We start from the raw sequence: 19,587 nt of genomic DNA on the forward strand, positions 1-19,587 counted from the left end.
GAGTCCAAATCAATGCGCTCCCAGTAGTAACGGGGGATGGGCCGGGGGGGCAAAAGATATGGGGCGAAGTGACCTGTTGCCAGATGCAAGCAGAACAACCACGCACCATGACTTTCATGTTCTTGCTTCATCCTGGCCAGTAGGTATTTTGCACTGCGAGAGCTTTCGTCTGTGACCTACCCCATTGGCTGTGATGGAGGACTTGTAAAATTTGATACCACAGGTCAGTCGAGATGACGATACAGTGCCCCAGTGACAAGCAGGAGAACATCAGTAATGATCTACAACAGTGCAGGGAGTGAGCCCAGGTATGGAGCTACCATTGTTTGAAAAATATGTGGGCTACCCATGGAGCATGTAGTGCATGATGCGCAATAAGATTGGGTCACAGAGCATGTCTGCAACTATGAGAAACATGTCCAACATGTGTTGCCGTTCCATGTCTGTGTGGAAACGTGAGATTTCCTGGTGGTCAAAGGCTGGTTATGGTTCCATTGGTAGGCGCAACAGTGTATCTGCATTTGTGTGTTGCTGTGGGCTTGTATTTAATGTTATAAATGTAGAAGCTGAGGATAACTGCTCAATCCCGTGGCCATTGTGCTGTCCGCTCTGGGTGCTGGGAGCATGGTCTGAAGAGCAGTGGTTTGTGGTCCATAATGGGAGTAAACTTGACCCTGAAGTGGTAAACATAGAAATTCTTAATTGCAAAGATAATCACTGAAGCTGCTTCTTCCATCTGTGAATAGTTGTTTTCAACAGTTGTCAGCATCTTCGATGCATAGGCAATTGATTCCTCGTTATCGGCACCATTCCTATGCACCAGGACTGCACCAGTGGCATATGGAGAGGCAACCACAGCCAAAACCAGTGGGCATGATGGGGAAAAGGGTGTAGAGCTGTTCAAGCACAGCAGGCGCTTCAGCTGTGTGAAAACAAGTTCACAGCAGCTCTCTCCCCTTACTGAACACCTTTCTTCTATAAATGTTTTTTTTTCTTTGAGTCTTGTTTGATGCAGCCCACCACGAATTTCTCTCCTGTGCCAACCTCTTCATCTCAGAGTAGCACTTGCAACCTAAGTCCTCAATTATCTGCTGCATGTATTCCAATCTCTGTCTTCCTCTACAGTTTTTGTCCTCTACAGCTCCCTCTAGTACCATGGAAGTCAGTCCATGATGTCATAACAGATGTCCTATCATCCTGTCCCTTCCTCTTGTCAGTGCTTTCCACGTATTCCTTTCCTCTCCGATTCTGCGCAGAACCTCCTCATTCCTTACCTTATCAGTCTACCTAATTTTCAGCATTTGTCTGTACCACCACATCTCAAATGCTTCGATTCTCTTCTGTTCCTATTTCCCCACAGTCCATGTTTCACAACCATACAATGCTGTGCTCCAAACGTATATTCTCAGAAATTTCTTCCTCAAATTAAGGCCTATGTTTGATACCAGTAGACTTCTCTTGGTCAGGAATGCCTTTATTGCCAGTGCTAGTCTGCTTTTGATGTCCTCCTTGCTCCGTCCGTCATTGGTTATGTTGCTGCCTAGGTAGCAGAATTCCTTAACTTCATCGACTTCGTGAGCATGAACACTGATGTCAAGTTTTTCACTCTTCTCGTTTCTGCTGCTTCTCATGACTTCCGTCTTTCTTCGATTTACTCTCAGTCCATATTCTGTACTCATTAGACAGTCCATTCCATTCAGCAGATCCTGTAATTCTTCTTCACTTTCACTCAGGACAGCAATGTCATCAACGAATCATTGATACCCTTTCACCTTGAATGTCAGTTCTTCTCCTGAACCCTTCTTTTATTTCCATCTTTGCTTCTTCGTTGTACAGATTGAACAGTAGGGCGAAAGACTACATCCACGTCTTACATTCTTTTTAATCCGAGCATTTCGTTCTCGGTCGTACACTTACTATTCCCTCTTGGTTCTTGTACATATTGTATATTATCTGTCTCTTCCTATAGCTTATCCCTATTTTTCTCAGAATTTCGAACCATCTTTCTGCAATTTACATTGTCGAACGCTTTCTCTAGGTCGACAAATCCTATGAAACTGTCTTGATTTTTCTTTAGTCTTGGTTCAAATGGTTCAAATGGCTCTGAGCACTATGCGACTTAACTTCTGAGGTCATCAGTCGCCTAGAACTTAGAACTAATTAAACCTAACTAACCTAAGGACATCACACACATCCATGCCCGAGGCAGGATTCGAACCTGCGACCGTAGCGGTCACGCGGTTCCAGACCTTTAGTCTTGCTTCCAGTATCAATCACAAGGTCAAGTTGCCTCTCTGGTGTCTTTACTTCTGCTGAAGCCAGACTGATCGTCATCTAACTCATCCTCAATCTTCTTTTCCATTCTTCTGTATATTATTCTTGTCAGCAACTTCGATGCATGAGCTGTTAAGCTGATTGTGCGATAATTCTCGCACTCATCAGCTCTTGCAGTCATCGGAATTGTGTGGATGGTATTTTTCCGAAAGTCAGACCATATATTGCGAGACCCATACATTCTATGCACCAACGTGAATAGTTGTTTTGTTGCAACTTCCCCCAATGATTTTAGAAATCCTGATGGAACGTTATCTGTCCCTTCGGCTTTTAGTTGATCTCAAGTCCTCCAAAGCTCTCTTAAATTCTGATTCTAATACTTCTAAATCGACTCCTGTTTCTTCTTCTATAACATCAGGCAAATCTTTCCCGCTCACAGAGTCCTTCAGTGTACTCTTTCCACCTATCCGGTCTCTCCTCTGCATTTAACAATGGAATTCCGGTTGCACTCTTAATGTTACCATCCTTGCTTTTAATTTCACCGAAGGTTGTTTTGCCGGCCGCTGTGGCCGAGCCGTTCTAGGCCCTTCAGTCCGGAACCGCGCGACCGCTACGGTCGCAGGTTCGAATCCTGCCTCAGGCATGGATGTGTGTGATGTCCTTAGGTTCGTTAGGTTTAAGTATTTCTAAGTTCTAGGGGACTGATGACCTCAGATGTTAAGTCCCATAGTGCTCAGAGCCTCAGAGCCATTTGAACCATTTTTGAAGGTTGTTTGGCTTTCCTGTATGCTTCCGACTATCATTTCTTAACATATTGGAGATTCACACAAAAAAAAAAAAAAAAAAAAATGGTAGCTCCCGTGTCCACCTGGAAATGGATGATCTGATGCGAAACTGTGACGTTGATAAACATCTTGGTAGCACAGGCATCACCCTGCGTAACAACTGCTTGCAGTTCACGTACTGTTCCTTCATGCATATAGGAAACGGAGTCCGACAATTATGACAGTTTATGGCAGACAGTTTGGATGTACCCTTCTTTCAACAATGGACACAGTGCGCCCAGCAATCCAGACAGTCTGCACGCAGGTGAGCTGTGAAGCAATCAGGATCCCAGAGGCCGTCGACGGATCATAAATCGATGAATCATAACGCCGCCGTCGGGTAAAAAACTTACGAGCAATCTGATCCCCCCCCCACCCCCACCCCTTTCCTTTGCATTGCAGGACCATTGCTAATTGCGGTCGAGATAGGAGGTGTTCATCTTCTGCCTCTGCGATTTCCAAACAGTGTGCGACATGGTTCAAATGGCTCTGAGCACTATGGGACTTAACATCTATGGTCATCAGTCCCCTAGAACTTAGAACTACTTAAAACTAACTAACCTAAGGACATCACACAACACCCAGTCATCACTAGGCAGAGAAAATCCCTGACCCCGCCGGGAATCGAACCCGGGAACCCGGGCGCGGGAAGCGAGAACGCTACTGCACGACCACGAGCTGCGGACAAACAGTGTGCGAGTCTCAACGTGCAAGGAAGGGACCTCCAACTTTTAGGGCCACAGTGCATGCTTCCAGATCAGGAGTGAACTGGACCATTACAAAGAGTCTGCATATGAGAATTTGCAAGCAGAGTTCACGCAAACAAAATCACAGTGCGGCTCAATCCTTGAAAATCAGTCATTCACAAGTGGTACGACCGACCGTGTTGCTTGTGGTGTTTATAAACTTGAACCACAATGCGACCACATGGGATCATTGTGAAGAATAATTCGAAAGCAATGCACACATCTCCTCGAAGGTGAGGGCGACTGGATTCGAGATGGGAGCCTTCTTCAATATGAAAAATGTCCGTGGAAAAGCCTATCAAAGGAGGAGTGACAGTCGGAGAGCATCATCAGGGACTGGAAAGGCGGTGAAATGGTTTCAGCCACTGCAGATACGTGTCCCAATCCTCTTTGTCATCGCTGAAAGGCGGAAACGCGGGTGGATGACAGTCCGGCTGGGAAGTGACCACTGGTTGCGTAAGGGGGCTAGCCTGCACCTGCAGCTTATCCAGAAAAAGATGGATTTCCTGGCGGAGTAATTCAGTTTGCTGCTGCTGTTGTTGAAACTGCTGTTGGAACAGCTGCTGCAACTGCTGCTATAGCAGCAGCTGTTGCTGCTGCTGTTCCACTAGCTCCACAACCTTTGTGTCTATGAGACGCTGCTAACCTTTCACCTCATTGCCAGTTATAGTAACTTGAACCTGAGAAGAGTGGGAACGACTCAGGAACCCGTAGAAACTGGCCGACTAGCCAAAGGCCGTCAACAGCGAGCTGCCAAGTGTGAAGCGCAGGACAAGAGGAAGTCGGGCAAGGGTGAAGGCACGGCAGAAAAGTCCAACGAGCAATACAAGAGCGAAAACTAATAGAAATTCGTTTGTCAAGAAAAACTATAAACCCTTTGGGATATTGTTATCACAGCATAGTGAAGAGGTAGTAAGCGTGCTTCTGATGTGATCGGATGTATTTTTGAATTTTGGGCGAACAATGTAATATTTGCTTTGTTAAAGTGAAAATTCAAAAAGACTGTGTGATATATAAAATGGAACAAAATATATTAATAAGTCAAAAATCCGACTCAGTTGCGAAATGTTACTGGTCTTTACCCAGGTTTCAGCTACAGTAGTCAATCCTTCTTCAGAATCATAAAATAAAATAATATATGCCAGAATAAGGCACAGTCAAATATAAAAAGCTAACGTATGAAGGTACCATGTCAAGCTACGTTACGTAGCTGAGGAACAGCCCCAGCCCCACTTCGTGGAAAGCGGTCGGTTAGCCACGGACGGTACGTTGGAACTGACTGTGGCACGCGGTTATGTACCTAGCAAGACGATGGATCACGCGCGTGCGCGCACGGAAAGTCAAAGGTGCCTGCCACTGGCTGTCTTTATGTTATGTACTGGGAAATTACCTATAATGTTAAACCGTTAATTTGTGAGAGAACAAGGCACTAAGTAGATAGAATCGCGATGAGCCTTAACTGTAAACCGAGACCTTATTAACTGGTAAGAAATTTACTTAGACGTTAACTTAAGCTAGTTAGATTTAAAAAAACCACATATGATCACCGCTATGTTCTATGGTTCCGCACGATCTCATGAGGGGATGAACAAGGTTATATGTCCGTAACGGGAGAACTTCTCAGGAGTAGGAGACGTGTACTGGGTGGTCCATTGATCGTTGTTGTTGTTGTTGTTGTTGTGGTCTTCAGTCCTGAGACTGGTTTGATGCAGCTCTCCATGCTACTCTATCCTGTGCAAGCTTCTTCATCTCCCAGTACCTACTGCAACCTACATCCTTCTGAATCTGCTTAGTGTATTCATCTCTTGGTCTCCCTGTACGATTTTACCCTCCACGCTGCCCTCCAATGCTAAATTTGTGAACCCTTGATGCCTCAAAACATGTCCTACCAACCGATCCCTTCTTCTAGTCAAGTTGTGCCACAAACTTCTCTTCTCCCCAATCCTATTCAATACCTCCTCATTAGTTACGTGATCTACCCACCTTATCTGTAGCACCACATTTTGAAAGCTTCTATTCTCTTCTTGTCCAAACTATTTATAGTCCATGTTTCACTTCCATACATGGCTACACTCCATACAAATACTTTCAGAAACGACTTCCTGACACTTAAATCTATACTCGATGTCAACAAATTTCTCTTCTTCAGAAACGCTTTCCTTGCCATTGCCATTCTACATTTTATATCCTCTCTACTTCGACCATCATCAGTTATTTTACTCCCTAAATAGCAAAACTCCTTTACTACTTTAAGTGTCTCATTTCCTAATCTAATCCCCTCAGCATCACCCGATTTAATTTGACTACATTCCATCCACTCCATTGATCGTAACCGGGCCAAATATCTCACGAAATAACCGTCAAACGAAAAAACCACAAAGAACGGAACTTGTCTTAACTTGAAGGGGGAAACCAGATGGCGCTATGGTTGGCCCGCTAGATGGCGCTGCTACAGGTCAAACGGATATCAACAGCGTTTTTTTCAGATAGGAACCCCCACTTTTTATTCGTGTAGTACGTAAAGAAATATGACTGTTTTAGTTGGACCACTTTTTTCGCTTTGTGATAGATGGCGCTGTAATAGTCACAAACATGTATTAGTTTATCTTATGATTCTGAAGAAGGATTGATAACTCTAGCTGAAACCTGGGTAAAGACCAGTAACATTTCGCAACTGAGGCGGATTTTTGACTTATTAATTTATCACAGTTGCTGACAGGGCTGCAACATGTTAAAAATTCTTACAAAATACACTCCTGGAAATGGAAAAAAGAACACATTGACACCGGTGTGTCAGACCCACCATACTTGCTCTGGACACTGCGAGAGGGCTGTACAAGCAATGATCACACGCACGGCACAGTGGACACACCAGGAACCGCGGTGTTGGCCGTCGAATGGCGCTAGCTGCGCAGCATTTGTGCACCGCCGCCGTCAGTGTCAGCCAGTTTGCCGTGGCATACGGAGCTCCATCGCAGTCTTTAACCCTGGTAGCATGCCGCGACAGCGTGGACGTGAACCGTATGTGCAGTTGACGGACTTTGAGCGAGGGCGTATAGTGGGCATGCGGGAGGCCGGGTGGACGTACCGCCGAATTGCTCAACACGTGGGGCGTGAGGTCTCCACAGTACATCGATGTTGTCGCCAGTGGTCGGCGGAAGTTGCACGTGCCCGTCGACCTGGGACCGGACCGCAGCGACGCACGGATGCACGCCAAGACCGTAGGATCGTACGCTGTGCCGTAGGGGACCGCACCGCCACTTCCCAGCAAATTAGGGACACTGTTGCTCCTGGGGTATCGGCGAGTACCACTCGCAACCGTCTCCATGAAGCTGGGCTACGGTCCCGCACACCGTTAGACCGTCTTCCGCTCACGCCCCAACATCGTGCAGCCCGCCTCCAGTGGTGTCGCGACAGGCGTGAATGGAGGGACGAATGGAGACGTGTCGTCTTCAGCGATGAGAGTCGCTTCTGCCTTGGTGCCAATGATGGTCGTATGCGTGTTTGGCGCCGTGCAGGTGAGCGCCACAATCAGGACTGCATACGACCGAGGCACACAGGGCCAACACCCGGCATCATGGTGTGGGGAGCGATCTCCTACACTGGCCGTACACCACTGGTGATCGTCGAGGGGACACTGAATAGTGCACGGTACATCCAAACCGTCATCGAACCCATCGTTCTACCATTCCTAGACCGGCAAGGGAACTTGCTGTTCCAACAGGACAATGCGCGTCCGCATGTATCCCGTGCCACCCAACGTGCTCTAGAAGGTGTAAGTCAACTACCCTGGCCAGCAAGATCTCCGGATCTGTCCCCCATTGAGCATGTTTGGGACTGGATGAAGCGTCGTCTCACGCGGTCTGCACGTCCAGCACGAACGCTGGTCCAACTGAGGCGCCAGGTGGAAATGGCATGGCAAGCCGTTCCACAGGACTACATCCAGCATCTCTACGATCGTCTCCATGGGAGAATAGCAGCCTGCATTGCTGCGAAAGGTGGATATACACTGTACTAGTGCCGACATTGTGCATGCTCTGTTGCCTGTGTCTATGTGCCTGTGGTTCTGTCAGTGTGATCATGTGATGTATCTGACCCCAGGAATGTGTCAATAAAGTTTCCCCTTTCTGGGACAATGAATTCACGGTGTTCTTATTTCAATTTCCAGGAGTGTATATTAACGTGACAACAAAAATTCCGCAACAACAATCTTCAAATTTTTTTATCAGTTAAACCATGACGACCTAGAATGTGGGAATTTCAGCTTCAAGAGTCAGACCCCTAGACAGAAAGTACTGGAGCCAACACTACACAAAAAGTTAAGTAAACTAGAAAGTTTATTGTTATCTTCGCTCCTCTCAAATTTTTCATAAAAGACTTTGCTTATCGCGGACAATAGGTGCTACTAGGAAGGAGGGGGAGATTACAACTGCTAGTTTTGAAGTGCAGCCACGAGCATTAAATGCAAGGGGAGGTGGCCCCGCTCTGCAGCCCGAGCTGCAGCGACAAGGTTAGCGCTCAAACGGGTAGCAGGACCGTCTAGCTCTCCAGCGTGCTTTCAAAATCGCTGGGCTGCGATACCCTACAAACCTTTCTCAGGGATCATTCTATCTGTTAGTGAAAACAGTATCAAAATTTCTACACTAGTTCATCAGATTAGCCTCACATGGAAACAGAAAAATGCGTCAGACCAATCTTGACTGTTCAAAATGGTTCAAATGGCTCTGAGCACTATGGGACTCAGCTGCTGAGGTCATTAGTCCCCTAGAACTTAGAACTAGTTAAACCTAACTAACCTAAGGACATCACAAACATCCATGCCCGAGGCAGGATTCGAACCTGCGACCGTAACGGTCTTGCGGTTCCAGACTGCAGCGCCTTTAACCGCACGGCCACTTCGGCCGGCAATCTTGACTGTTGTTCGTCATTCTGCGACCTTAATCAAACTTTAATCAAAATATGCACTGAGCTGACAGAAGTCGTGGGTTATCTCCTAATATCGTGTCGGACCTCCTTTTGCCCAACATAGTGCACAAACGCGACATAGTATGGACTCAACAAGTCGTTGGAAGTGCTCTGCAGAAATATTGAGCCATGCTGCCTCCATAATTGCGAATGTGTTGCTGGTACGGGGTTTTGTACAAGAAACTGACATCTCGATTATGTCCCATAAATGTTCCACGGGATTCGTGTCAGGCGATATGAGTGGTCAAACCATTCGCTCTTCCCACGAACGTCTTCGATAGCGGCCACGCATTGCCGACCACCACGTCATCCAAGACGGTCAGTAAACGAAACGCCAATGATTGCTGCCAGAGACAAGGTCCTGCTACACAGGGGGGCTGCCTGTACTATAAGTGGCAAAAAAAAAAGAAGCTGTAACCCACCATGGCAAAATCATCGCACATAGCTGCTTCATCCAACATGCTGTCTGACATGTGTAGTGCGGTGCTTTCGTGTGACAATTGTAAATTTATAAAAAAATATTTTGGGCTCCCTAAAGACCTTTGAGAAGGGAGCTGTAGGAAGCTTTGTTCTGATTGTTGCTTTATGTATGTTTCCTTTTTTATTTTTACGTGTCTGATATGTGCGTTACTGTTTCCATTGTACACATTTACATGTTTTCTCTATGTTTTATTATCAAGTTTTATTTTTGTTAATGGACTCATGTATTATTTTTGGCATTTAGTGTAAATTTTCACTTGTTTTATGACACTCATATGTTGTTTGGTTGCGTTGACACTTATATCTTTAGATTTAAGGGACAGATTTACACATTTTAGATAAATAGTAATAGTAATAGAAATAGTTTCTTTTCGGGTGAATGTGAGAGTGTGTCTAATCAATGTTCTGTCAAGGAATGAGTGTAGCCATGTGTATAATTGGGCAAGGGTAGTAATTTTTCCAAGGGGCAGAGAATCCTCAACACCATAATATTATATTCAAGTTAGGGAATAACCTTCTCTGACCCCAAATTCAGGATGAATGAATAGATAAATGTCTGCATGGCTCTGTAACCGTTTAATAATTGTTATTTAAATCTGGGTCTTCAAGAATATGACCTGATGGGATACCCATCACACTTTATTTTTTATTTATTTTTGTGGGCATGCAGCAGAGAGCATATGGATGACCTGCGTTGAATGTGGTTAAGACAGGGTATAACACTGTGCTGGGATTTATGGTGTAGAAAGATTGATTCATATTCATTTCTTGGATAATGTCTCTACTAAGTGCCAAAATTTATTTTGTTCCGTGTTACGCTAATCTTTTAAAGTGCGACACTCCCCATGAATAAATTTGAGAGGAACGGGGAGGTTGTAAGAGATTGCAGGGCACTCTCACTTCTGATTCAGTGTAGGGAATACGATATACAGCGATTTGACTTCATACATTGGGATGAAATGGTGGGCAGCAGTTTATGGCCTTGTTTGCATGCTCTAGGGAAAGAAATACGGTAAGCTTTACCTGCGTTCAAAAGAACAGGGTGCTGAATTAAATGACTGCAGTAAAAGTACGGTATTGGTGGGGCGACAAAGCGCGTTTTTGCTGGAGAACGATGAAGAGACATTTCCAGACGGCCCCGTGCCGCGGTCGAATTGTGCAGAAACACATTGAGCTTGGCGCCATGGACAGGGGCAGACGTCCAGGTATACGGCCTAGCGCCAAAAAGTCGCCGACAGCGCATTGTAGGCCTTGTTAGCGAGCAAGCCACCAAAAGAAATGTAAACGTTCTGCAAATGTCGGTGGGACAGGAAAACTGGCGCCCAGACGTGAAGACTGTTTCAAAACAGGTTTTGTCAATGCTAGTTTATGGCCATTCTTTGCAAACTTTGAAATGGACAGAACACGGGAGATAACAAGCTGTTTACGGAGGGCTGTGCTTCCACCCTGTATTGTGTTAGCAAAAGACATGGCAAACGTGTGGGAAAGAGGCCGCGAAGCTGAATTTTTTTTTCATTTTCTGCCAATTAACTTTAAGTCTCTATTGGTCAAATCGGTTTGCAGTGCAAAGACCATTCACCGTGCTTAGAATGCCGGGCTCCAGCTCATAATTGGCTTGTGCGAAATTGGGGGAAGGCAAAAAAATGTGCTTTTGGAACCGAGCTGAGGAGGGAACACGGAAAGGGAGATCGCCTCACTTGTACAAGTCTCTTGTACCTGCACTTCGCTAGTAAATAACTGCAGGTATCTACCTAAATGGTGAGATTTGCGTCCTTTGCTAGGGCGCGACTTAGAGCCTGTGCCAGTCACCTTCTGAACCGTCAGAGGTACTGCTTATATCATCACGGTCACAACGAGTGACGTATGGGTGTACTTATTTGTCTAGAGTCGGCCACCTAAAACATTTGACGTATTCCGACATGCGCAGTCATGGCACGGAGTCAAATTGGTGTGGCAGACCAGCAAACGGGTCCACCTGCACACTGGAATCCGGCGGGGTTTCAGAGGCTCTTAGGGAAGTACCTGCGTTCTGAATTAACCGAACGCGAGACCGCGTACTTGCATTTTTCGGGACCGCGCATTTAATAACAGATTGCCGCCGTCCATGACTTCAGTCGCCGAACGCATCGTAGTGTGCCGCCTTGGCCCGTAGGATGGTATAGTATTCACTGCTGCGAAGTAGGGCTACAATATCTTTTTCTCAGCGCCCTGTTCTTTCGAACCATATTTTTCCTTTTTTGTTTTTTGTGTGGTAGAATATAGATGCTTGGTGGTGGCGTAGTTTGATGCCATAACCTGGATTCACGTGTATGAAGTGAGACAGAGCGAGTAGTGTTCTGGGTAGTGTCGTGGGTCGATCCCCAGCAAATCACTTTATCCACCATACACCCCATTTTAGTAAGGCTTTTGTTAAATATTTGTTGTGTGATGTTTCTTTAATAACTTTGTTGTCTTCTCTTGTTTAAGATCAATAAATCGATAGTGAATTAAACTTCTCCCTGAGTTCTGATTAACAGTTCCTTCGCATTTTTATAGCAGTCTAGATCAGAAACATAAGGAGTAGCTTTTTCATTTGGTGTCCACTACGTGGATCTTTTACTTCATTAACAGTAATCGTCTTTCACGTTCTTCAAATCGTTCACGAACAATTGTGGCCCTGTCTCATGACTCACTGCCATCCTTAACAATTCCATTGTTGTTTGGGAACATGAAGGCATGAATGGCTCAAAATGGTCTCAAAGTAGACGAACACATCTATTTCTGGTCAATGATCAGTTCATGTGGACCAGAGAACCCAGTTCATTTCATGTGAACACAACCTACACCATTATGGAGCCACCATCAGCTTGCACAGTGCCTTATTGACTACCTGAGTCCATGGCTTCGTGAGGCCTGAGCGACACTCGAACCCTACCATCAGCTCTTATCAACTGAAATCGGTATTCATCTGATGTGGCCACGTTTTCCAATTGTCTAGAGTCCCAACCAATATGGTCACCAGTCCAGGAGAGGTGGTCAGGCGATGTTGTGCTGTTAGCAAAGTTACTAACATCGGTTGTCTGCTGCCATAGCCCATTAACACTAAATTTCGCCGCACGTCCTAACGGATACATTCGTCGTACGCCCCACATCGATTTCTGCTGTTATTTCACGCAGCGTTACTTGTCTGTTAGTACCGACAACTTCACGTAAACGCCGCAGCTCTCAGTCGTGAAGTGAATGCCGTCGACCTCTGCGTCCGTGGTGAGAGGTAATACCTGATATTTGATATCCTCGGCACACTCTTGACACTGTGGATCTCGGAATACTGAATTTCCTAACGATTTCCGAAATGGAATATCCCACGCGTCTAGCTTCGACAACCATTCCGCATTCAAAGTCTGTTAATTCGCGTTGTGCGACCATAATCACGTTGGAAACCTTTTCAAGTGAATCATCTCAGTAATAATGAGAGCTATGCGAATGCACTGTCGTTTTATAACCTTGTGTACGCGATACTCTCGCCATCCGTATACGTACATATTAGTATCGCATGACTTTATAGACACTTGAATGTATGAATAGATGCTGAGGAAGCGTAACTCACGCCCGAAAAATAAAACTTTCGTCAGACTAATTCTTGACTATTGTTAAACATTCTTCGACCCTAAACAACATATATCAACGAAAGAGACTGAAACGATTCAAATGAGAGCTGCACGATTCGTCGTTGTTTTATGTAGACTCAGTGAGAGTGTCGGAAATGCTCAACAAACTACAGAGAGGCGATGTGCAACGTTGACAGACTTTTTTTACTAAGTTTAGAGGACCCGGTTTCCAAAACGGCTGAAGAAACATACTGCATCTTTCAATTTGCATCTCTCGTAATGAACATGAGGTAAAAGTTAAAAAAATTCGGGCATACAGTGAGTCCAAAAAATATTCGTCTAGCTGCATATCTTTTAGAAAACAAAGTCTGTGTAACATGAAAAGAAATGTATACAAAATCTAAAGAGCCGGTCATGTAAGAAGTACCTCACCTCGGTAACTCATTTTTGTTGAAAAGCAAGGAAAGAAATACATCCAAATCGACAGCAAGGCTAACAAGATAGAAAATGTAACACAAGAGCTAGTTCATAAAGTAGTCGTCCACCATCTGAACATGCCGAAATTCTGCGCGCAGTGATTAAACTATAACGCTGACCCACGGCACACACTGGAGTTAAATGTGCGCGGCCCCACTCTATGGCCGGTATTACACTATCAAATTTCTTTGTCCAATATCTTTGTCCAATATCTTTGTCAAAGATATTTGATGGTGTAATAGGGGACTTTGTCAAATGTCGTCCAATATTTGATCAAATCTAGGGCCTCGCTGTAGATTTGATCAAAAAAGTCGCTTGTCTTCTGTTCACTGCAATGTGACATGTTACCGCATGGAGCGCTAGCATCACTGCAGCATTCTGTCGTCTGTAGTGTTTTTATAAACATTGCCGGTAAATACAATTGGTGTGTGCCGTCAACTACAAAATTAATAGAGATGTATGAAGCTGATGAGGCGCTTTACAACATCAGGCGCCCTGAACACCAAAATAGGATAAGAAGATTGGAGACCTGACCTGACCTAACCTAACATAACATAACCCTCTCCTGTACCAAGGAATCGGAGTGATACAGTGTGCCTGTCTTCTGCAGATGTAGCAGTTCTTGTGAATATAGTGCTTTGTGATATGACGATACACTTCACTGAGCACATACAGAAATGTATGCTCATCCATTCTTAAATAATTGATGTACGACGTCCTCCACTATAAACTCACGTAACAAAATTGTTGAATGCTTTTATCGTGTCGTCGTAAAACCCACGGCTTCACCCAGATTAGATTAGTTTTCCGTTCCATAGATCCGTGCTGAGAAGATCCTCGCGGATGTGGAACATGTCAATTTTTTTTAAAGCTGAAATAACAATACTAATAGTATGAATATATACATCATTTGTTTCTATTAAAAATTTCGTCAATGCAGTAGAAGGAGTTGGCCACTAGTAAGTCTTTCAGGCTCCTTTTAAACTGATCTTTATTTGTTTGCTGGCAAATTATTGAAGATGAGTGTTCCTGAGTAGTGGACCCCTTTTTGAACTAAAGTAAGTGCTTTTAAGTCCTTGTGCAGATAACTTTTGTTCCTGGTATTGTATGTATGAAGTGAGTTATTTGTTGCAAAAAGAGATATATTATTTAGAACAAATTTCATTAAGGAATAAATATACAGAGAGGCAGTAGTCAGTATACCCAGTTCTTTGAAGAGGTTTCTACAGGACGTCCGTAAATTTGCTCCACAAATAATACGTATTACACGCTTTTGGACTCTGAAAACTTTTGTTTGACTTGAAGAGTTACCCCAAAATATTGTACCATATGACATAATGGAAAGAAAGTATGCAAGCTTTTTCATTTTTATGTCGCCTATGTCTGCTAACACTCGAATTGCAAATACAAATTTGTTTAGGCGTTTCTACAGTTCTGTGATGTGCTCCTCCCAACTAAGTTTATTATCAAGTTGTAATCCCAGGAATTTAAGACTGTCAACCTCGTATGTATGGTTCCTTTTTTTCCCCACTTCTCTTCCGCATGTGCACACAATGCAATTGTGGTACATGCAACTGCTGCGGTTAATAACAAGTGGTTGTTGTCAGCCATCTTGAACTTTGACGAAAAATATGATGAAAGTGTAGTACCCCTTCTAGCGCTACGTCAAAGATCTTTGTCAAATATATTTGACGGAATATTTGATCACATCTTCGATCAAATCTTTGACAAAGAAATTTGATAGTGTAATACCGGCCTATCGCCTATTGTGGTTCTGAACGGCGCCGATACAGTGCAATTAGCGCCATGGGCCGTAAGGGTAGTGGGTCGTCGCTCATCGAAAGGAAACTTATTCTGCGCTTAAATAATGAGTGCAAATCTTCTTACGAGATTGCTAAAGAAGGCGGTAGACCTAGATCGACGGATCAGTCGATAATAGATCGTTTTTGCGCAAAAAAATCATTAAGAAACCAACCACTTACCGGACTCCCTCACACTTTGACTGATGCAGACGTGAGATTTATCATGGGGGAAATGAAGAAGAAACCTAAAATCAGCGCTGCTTAGTTGGCTGGGGAGTTAGATTCAAGAGGAAAGAAGGTATGTGCCAACACAATCAGGAAAACCTTCTAAACTTGTGGGTATCACGGCCTGGTAGCGCGCAAGAAATTTTGGGTCAGTGACCAGAATCGAAAGAAACGTCTTCATTTTGCGATGGAACGTAGATTTAAAAAGGAAGACTTCTGGAATAAAGTAATGTTTTCTGATGAGAGTAAATATAGCGTATTCGGGTCGCATGGCAGGCGAGTGGGGTGGCGTAAAAAGTATGCGGAGATGTTGCCACGCAATCTTGTGCCAACGGTTAAACACAGTGGTGGCTCCCTGATGGTGTGCGGCTGTATGAGTGCTGCAGGTGTTGGAAAATTACTTTTCATAGGAGGTACAATGGATCACCATAATGTATATCAACATTTTAAAGGGAAATCTGAATCCTAGCGCCGAAAAATTAGGCCTGCAAGGAAATAACATTTTTCAACAAGATAACAACTAAAAAGCACACGGCTCTAAATACAAGGCTGTGGCTCCTGTAGAATACCCCAAAACAACTTAACACCCCACGTCAGAGGCCAGACGTTAATCCTATTGAACACGTTTGGAATGTACTGGAAGATAAGCATCAGGAGAAGACACAGAAGAGAGACCTAAAAGAAGCACTTCAAGACGAATGGGACAAAATTCCAGCCTCTCTGACGGAAAACTTGGTCAAGTCGATGCCCAGACGACTACAAGCAGTAATAGCTGCAAAGGGAAACCCCAGTAACTATTAATTTTTGCAATTGAAATCATATTTTCAGATTGTAAGTTAAAAAAAATGAGTGGACGAATACTTTTTGAAGTAGCCCTTGAATAAATCTCCATTTTGTCAAATTTGTTATCGCTGTGGATGTGTTTATTTCCTTGTCCATCAATAAAAATAACTTACCAAGGTTCGTTGCATATGACTGGATATTCACATTTTATGTTCCCTTCCTTTCACGTGACATATACTTAGTTTTTTTAAAAAGATTACAACTAGACGAATACTTTTTGGACTTACTGTATGTAGGAGCTACCGAAAGCATCTCTTCCCGTGTCACATCCATTCATGTACCAGGAATGGGAGAATGCGAGACTAATACGCTATGTTCCCTCCGCCATACACCATAACTGTGGCTTCAGAACTACAGATGTGGATGTAAATCTACGTTTTCCTACTTGTTTGTTAATTTGCATTCAGGCCGCTACGACCCGTCAGACAAGCTTACCGTGTACAAGCGTCAGAGACGTGTTTCCCACGCAACGCAACAGGTGTGTGCCGAGGCAGTATCGACTACCAAACTGGGTCAGCGAAGTTCAGCGTGAGTCTGCAGTGGGGAATCCCCGGTTTACAGCTCGCGTGTCATGAAAGAGGGGTCTCCAAGCTCGGGAAAGGCGTATGGTAAAGTTCATATTTCAATTCCGAAGAGGATTCGTTTTCTAACAGTGGTTTACTGCGATGGCCCAAGATTAAATAAACCGAGCGAACGGTGTAATTAAAATCCTTAAGATCTTTGCTTTTAATGCAGCTGTCCGCATATGTGCGATCACTTACTAAGACAAAATCAGGGATGTTAAGGTTGAAGCACACTAGGCCAGTAAATCATTCGAGTGGGACATGATTAAATAACTCTAAAACGAGAAAACAGCTAGTTGATGAATACGATTTCACACACTATATAGTTGATTGCTGTGGAGCGTGTATTTCAAAATGATTCGGAGAGCGAGGCCGAATCAATGAATACATCTTGTGGCAAATCTTGTCCTGTAAGAGAATTACAAAGAAATTAAAATACAAAGATGAGAAAATGGTTACGAAAATCGATTGCTTGACGGGATTCGGACATAATATTCAATGTGCTCCCTAGAGAACTCTCATGAAACACCCAAAACAACACTCTTCCACAATGAGAGTGTTGGAAAGTTTCTTCTGTTTACTGTTACTGAAATCCATCGCACCAACACTCATCTAAAAAGAAGCCTTTCCTTCATCAGCAAAATTGTAGGCAGTGTGTACCTTCTTGCTACTGAGTGGCGTTAAGGACCCAGAGACATTTTTTTCGACTAGAGAAGCCAGCTGTTACTGTATTCCTCACCTGATATTTTTAATTTTCTATTTTCTTTTCTTCTCTCGAAAATCACTAATTCAATCGCTTTTTCCATCTCAGCGACAGTCTTGATTTGGGTGGTGTATATTTGCTAACGGAAAAACGGGGCTTTCTTGTATGTTGAGTTATTTCAATGAAAGGTTTCTCAGCGAACGATTTTGCAGAATATTGCCAATATTATGAGACTTCAATTAAATTAAGCATCGAAACAAGAATGCACGTTCCAATGACGGTGGGCAAAATTCCTTTTGTGGAAACACCATAAGGCGCAAATAAGTTGACAGCTTTGAAAATGAATTCAAATAATACTCAAATTTACCGCTATCAAAAAGTGTGGGACCAAGTGACCAGTGATTATACTGGGGGACGTCATCGTTCGATGACGTCTGACCAATCAATTGAGAACAAATCTCACGTATAAAATTACGTGAAACCAAAAGAAACGGTCGAAGAATCAATCTCAGTGGGTTCTGGTTTTTATTAAAGAAGAATTAATGGTAGAGTAGTGTTCGATCGCTCCATCATCTAACAATCCTTTCCCAATTTCACACCGAGGATCGCTGAAAAATATATAGATAGAATGAAAATTACATTGACAACAAGGGAAATGAGGAAGGTAATTCATTTTGCAATAATTACACACGATTGCAAAATGAATTACCTTCCTCATTTCCCATGTTGTCAAAATATACTACTTCCACCTTTTTGCTTTCCCTTCTTTGCTTAGAACTGGGTTTCCATCTGAGTTCTTGATGTTCATACAAGTGGTTCTCTTATCTCCAAAGGTCTCTTTAATTTTCCTGTAGGCAGTATCTATCTTATCCCTAGTGAGATAAGCCTCTACATCCTTACATTTGTCCTCTAGCCATCCCTGCTTAGCCATTTTACACTTCCTGTCGATCTCATTTTTGAGACGTTTGTATTCCTTTTTGCCTGCTTCATTTACTGCATTTTTATATTTTCTCCTTTCATCAATTAAATTCAATATTTCTTCTGTTACCCAAGGATTTCTACTAGCCCTCGTCTTTTTACCTACTTGATCCTCTGCTGCCTTCACTACTTCATCCCTCAAAGCTACCCATTCTTCTTCTACTGTATTTCTTTCCCCCATTCCTGTCTATTGTTCCCTTATGCTCTCCCTGAAACTCTCTACAACCTCTGGTTCTTTCAGTTTATCCAGGTCCCATCTCCTTAAATTCCCACCTTCTTGCAGTTTCTTCAGTTTTAACCTACAGGTCATAACCAATAGATTGTGGTCAGAGTCCACTTCTGCCCCTGGAAATGTCTTACAATTTAAAACCTGGTTCCTAAATCTCTGTCTTACCATTATATAATCTATCTGAAACCTGTCAGTATCTCCAGGCTTCTTCCATGTATACAGCCTTCTTTTATGATTGTTGGACCAAGTGTTAGCTATGATTAAGTTGTGCTCTGCGCAAAATTCTACCAGGCGGCTTCCTCTTTCATTTCTTAGCCCCAATCCATATTCACCTACTACGTTTCCTTCTCTCCCTTTTCCTACTACCGAATTCCAGTCACCCATGACTATTAAATTTTCGTCACCCTTCACTATCTGAATAATTTCTTCTATTTCATCATACATTTCTTCAAATTCTTCGTCATCTGCAGAGCTAGTTGGCATACAAACTTGTGCTACTGTAGTAGGTGTGGGCTTCGTATCTATCTTGGCCACAATAATGCGTTCACTATGCTGTTTGTAGTAGCTTACCCGCATTCCTATTTTCCTATTCATTATTAAACCTACTCCTGCATTACCCCTATTTGATTTTGTGTTTATAACTCTGTAGTCACCTGACCAGAAGTCTCGTTCCTCCTGTCACCGAACTTCACTAATTCCCACTATATCTAACTTCAACCTATCCATTTCCCTTTTTAAATTTTCTAACCTACCTGCCCGATTAAGGGATCTGACATTCCACGCTCCGATCCGTAGAACACTAGTTTTCTTTCTCCTGTGATAACGACATCCTCTTGAGTGGTCCCCGCCCAGAGATCCGAATGGGGGACTGTTTTACCTCCGGAATATTTT

Source organism: Schistocerca piceifrons, chromosome 3 (genome assembly GCF_021461385.2).
Source record: "Schistocerca piceifrons isolate TAMUIC-IGC-003096 chromosome 3, iqSchPice1.1, whole genome shotgun sequence".
Lineage (NCBI taxonomy): Eukaryota > Metazoa > Arthropoda > Insecta > Orthoptera > Acrididae > Schistocerca > Schistocerca piceifrons.